Source organism: Alligator sinensis, unplaced genomic scaffold (assembly GCF_000455745.1).
Source record: "Alligator sinensis unplaced genomic scaffold, ASM45574v1 scaffold87_1, whole genome shotgun sequence".
Taxonomy (NCBI): domain Eukaryota; kingdom Metazoa; phylum Chordata; order Crocodylia; family Alligatoridae; genus Alligator; species Alligator sinensis.
In genome coordinates this window covers 2,576,809-2,581,779 of record NW_005841929.1, presented here as the reverse complement: position 1 = coordinate 2,581,779, position 4,971 = coordinate 2,576,809, and positions in this window count along the sequence as shown.

Genomic DNA, 4,971 nt, shown 5'->3' with positions numbered 1-4,971 from the left:
ATGAAGAGTATCCATGAGAGCAGTTGAAGAGCACAGGCTAGGACAACCAGAGGAATCAACAGCTAGACAGAGTTCTGGGTGGTAGAGATACTGTGGCCTCAAAAAATGAAAAATAAATTAATGAATGCCTACTTGTTCTTACATAAGCTTAGAGGAAATAGTGGGAGGGCTAGTTTAGACATCAATCCTGAGTCTTCCACCAAAAGAGTGGTAAAAACAAGCGGCTGCTGGAACCTTGTCTACACCAGGGCTCAAGGCACCCCGTGATGCCTCTCATAATGGAAATTCAGAGTTCCTGTGACAGACAGAGATTGCAGCATTCCGCTTTCAGGTGAGTATATGTGAGTCTCCTTTCTAGACAATGGATCCCTAAGAATCCCTGCAGGTTCCTGATTTCTTCATGAGAAACTTTATTCATCAGGGGAAAAAAATACGTGTCTGTTGCCAGTACTGGGAGGGACAGAGGGAGTCATCTAAACCACAGTATGTGCGTGCTCTTGGATGCATTGGATAAACCTGATCTGATCTTAAGGGAGGAATGTGTCACCAGTCCCTCCCAGTCCGCAAGAAACTGAACAAAATGCAGGAATGATGCAAATTGCAATGGAAAGAGATTTTATTTTTTTTCTTTCACCGCTGTTTACAACCCATGATAAGGCTATGTGTCACTGTTGGGGAAGCCCCAAGTGCAAAACAAAGAGGATAAATTTGTTTGAGCAATTCTCTTTCTCTAATTGCTCAGGGCAAGAGTTCAACTTTTTTTCATAATGGGTGCCAAATCTTAGCAGATGAACATGGACAGTCCCTGGCCTGTCTACAGCCATGGAACTTTCATCTTCCTAATGCAGCAGTAGGAATACTAGGAAAGTAGTGATGGATTTTCCACTGCATTTAATGAAAAAGAATGCAGTTCTTAAACTCTGATGCTTCAAGTTAGTTGCCTGAATCCATATTCATTATCTCTGAAAATCAGGCCCCTTATTTAGGTATCTAAATAGGACTAGAAGTGCCACCGTAAATTATCACAAGTTATTTTAAAAAAGTTTGCAGTAAAGAACCTGAGGAGAACTTCAAAAGCAAGGAAGAGAGTTTTAAAAACGTGACCTAATAGCTTCTTGCAGACCTCCACCCAAGTGGTCTGCATCTGAAAGTTTGGGAGCTGCTGCCAGGGGTCAAGCACCTTATCTGAGACCATAAACACAATCAATAAAGAAGTTATCTTCAGGATCTGAAGGGGGAATCACTTTCACAATTCACATTTTAAGTAAACAGAACTGTTGGGCTACCTACCTCTGTGCAACTGTAATCACAGCAGAATTCACAGCTGCAGGTTGCTTCTTTGGAGCATCTGGTACTGGCCACTGGGTTTTGTTTGGTTTTGGTGTTCTGTTACCGAATTTCTATTCCAGAATCTGTGAGCCAATATGCTGCTGCGGTGGCCTGTATACAAGTTAAAGAACACTGAGTACTGCAAATTTGCTTTTCAATACATTTATTTGTATCTACAGCAGACTTCAATAGGCAGTTACACTGGCAATTTACAGTGAAGCACTAAGTCATACTAAAGCTGATGCAGCGGTCTGAAATCTAAGCATTCTAGAGTTACTATTAAAACAACATTGCTAATGTCTGTCTTTATGTATATTTTGAAGGTTTGGGTAGACTTTTGAATGCTAAATTTGTTATTTTATGAGTTAGATTCACTAATAAATAAAGTTTAAAGAAAAGCATTGCAAAAACGAAAGCCAGGCCGTATATTTTTATATAACAAATGCATTACTTCAAAGACAACTTTAGTTTTCAGATAACACGCTTAAAATGTTATATCATACAACTAGAATAATGCTGCAAAAAGACATGTGCAGTTAAAAATAACAGTGCAAGAGGCTGCAATCTAGTCTATTAAAAGCAGGGTTTCTGTGCATTGATTTGTTAATATTGAGGAAGAAATAATAGGTTTAAATAATTCTGGAAGCTGCTGAATACTTCTCATATTTCAACTGAAATTTAAAATAGTGTTGTTTTTCAAACGTTTTGTTCTGTTCAAGTCTAAGATGGTTTCATTCTAGTGAAAGCTGCTGGATTACAGCAGTACTGTACTTTAGTTTACAGGACAGGAGCAGAGGCAGCAATACAGTGTACTCCCTGCTGCCTTGCCTGTGCCTCAGCCAGGAGGCAGAGAACTCAGTGTCCAGGCCTACTTGATCCTTGTCCTTTTGGACAAGAGTGCCAAAAGTTGACATATGTATGTCACAGGCTGGAAGGTGGGATAGGGGTGTGGGGGGACAGGCAGCCAAATTGTACTCTACAATACCCACTAGGAACCAGTGGCAGAATATTGGGGTGGATGTCTCAGCGTTTTCGCCACTATGGCCATTTCTATGGTTCTGAGCTTCAAAGTGAAGATCACTGCTTTGTTTTCAGATACTAGCTATTGGGATACTGCTAGTGAAATGTAGGATATTTCTCAGTTACTCCTCATCAGCAGCTTTGTTTAAATATTAATAATTAACCATTAGGAATGTAATAATGAATGCTTTTGACTTGTATCACCTTTCATTCAAAGATCTCAAAGACTCTAAAAACTTTAAGGAGCTATGCCTAACAGCTACAGTATGTTGCAAATTAAGGCCTGGACCTAAAGTCAGAGGAAGTCTGTTAGTTCCCACATTGTGCCTTAGATTTCTGCAGTTTGTATGCCCACAGATACAGAAGTTCACATGCATGTCCTCTCTGTGAGCCTTTGTGAAAATGTATCAGCTATTCCATTCCTACTTGGCCAGTAGGAAGGGTCAGGAGGATGACTTGTGGGGAGCTCACAGTTCATGCCACTCCCAGATTCTTCCAGGATGGGGCTCTCTAAGAAGTGTTGGGTTATGATAGAGCTGAGAGTTACTCCTCTCCTGGCATAAATCTTTCTTTTATATGCTAGAGTGAGGGGGGGCAAAATATGGCCTGCAGGCTGGATCCAGCCTACCAAGTGATTCTGTCCAGCTTGCGGTCAGTCCCTTAGACCCACCTGACCCAGGCGTGGGTGGCAGTCTGGGCAGTGGCACACGTAGCCAATTCAGCTGCCCTGGGGCATGGAGCTGTCAGCTGGTGCAGAGTGCAGCCCACCCTATCCCCATGCACAGCTTTGGGCATGCTGGGAGCTGTAGTCTGTGGGGCCAGGCAGCACGGAGGTGGGGTGGGGGTAGTGTGGTAGCCCCCACAGCAGCAACCCAATTCCAGCTGCCACTGTGACTGTTGCCATTGCTACCGCCAGACCTGGCCCCAGCTCTGCTGCCCAGGCACCCCGGCCCATCCACCCTGCAGTCACCGAGGACCACTAGACAAAGCAGGTGGGCAGGCAGGGTCTCCATGGAGACTGACCTGGGAAGCCTGCGGACAGGGTGCACTTGGCTGGGTGGATGGGATAGGGCCACGGGTGAGGAACAGCATCTGGGAATGGGACAGGCAGACGGGGCCAGGATCATAGGATAATGACAGCACAGGACTGGGGCCTAGGGCCCGGGGCAGAGCCACGATCTGCTCCCTGCATGTCCCTGCAACCGATAGGATCAACTGGCACCTCCCCCAACACTAGGCAGTCTAAACAGCTGTCATGGGGAGCCAAGCCTGGGTCAGCACCTTAGCCCCACCCCAACAGCTCACCAATACTCCTCAAGTGGCCCTCAGCCCAAATAATTGCCCACCCCTGAACTAGAGCACAGTGCACATGGAGACACTTCTTTCTGTCTTTCTTCACTGCTGTGAAAGGGGAGGGGAGGCTTTCAGTAAGCAGGCATTCTCTCCTCCACCAGGGAAGAGGGGTTTCTGTACCTGAAGCTGGCTGGAAGCTCTTTTGGCAACATCATACCCGCTCTATGCTGATTCCTCACTTGTCATGGAAGAGCCACGCATCCGTGCACATCTTCCTTCCTCCCCAGCCTGGAGAGAGAAATTTTCCAAGCTGTCTATCACCTATAGAAACAGACCCATCCTGTCCCCTTTTCCCCCCTTATGGCCCTCCATCACATACAAGGACATGGTAGGAAGAATGAAGGGATATAATATGTGAATAATGTAGCCCTGTTTTCTACCAACATGAACCCTGCTGTGCCTGGGCAGTGTATCTTGCCTCCTTTTGAGGTTGCGGGTCACACAAGGCCTTTTTTGTCCTGAGACTAGTTCTGGCACTTGGCAGCCTCACATCTGCCGACCAGGTGAGACAGGTCCCCAGGTGCAGGTACAACACATCTGGGCTGTGGAGGAAGCAAAGTCCAGTACAAACAAACAGAGCAACTGCACCGTAGCAGGTGAGAGGAATTCGATAAAAAATACTTTGGCGGTCTGAACTGCTGAGCGTGATGATTAATGTTCTCGGTGGTGTTTATGAGACTGTATGAAAGGCAGGTCCCTGCAGAGCTTGGAACAGACCCCATGTGGTCACAACCTGGCAGTCACTGGAGGGGAACTGGACATTCAGCCTGCTGAGGCCTTGCAACCTCGCTGCAGAACTGCAGCTACATGGCAGCAAGGTCAGGCCTGAGCAGGTGACGGGGCAGGTGGCTGTAGGGGCACCGGGAGGCTGTTGCTGGAGGGGCGCCCTGGCTGTGGGAGGAGAGAGGGCACGGGGTGGGGGGGGCAGAGGTTGAGCAGGCCACTGTGACCAGGCACTGGGGTTCGCAGGAGGCCTGGGAGGTGGTGGGGGTGATGGGCAGGGAGGCAGATTGGGGGGTCTGGGGAGGGAGCTGGGAGGGGAGAGCGGGAGGGCATGTGGCTGGCCTTCCTGAGCAAGGACGGGGGAGGCCTTTGGACACCAGGAGCCCTTTGAAGCCCCCTGTGCCTGCGCCAGCTCCCCACCCCCTTCCCTCTATAAAGCCATTAGACTCTCTCTGGTGCCAGCCCTATCTCTGCTGCATCTCTGCCCCCCCAGCAGCCGGCCCCCTTGTGCCTGCCTCCAGCCCGGGGGGGGGGGGGGGGGGGGGG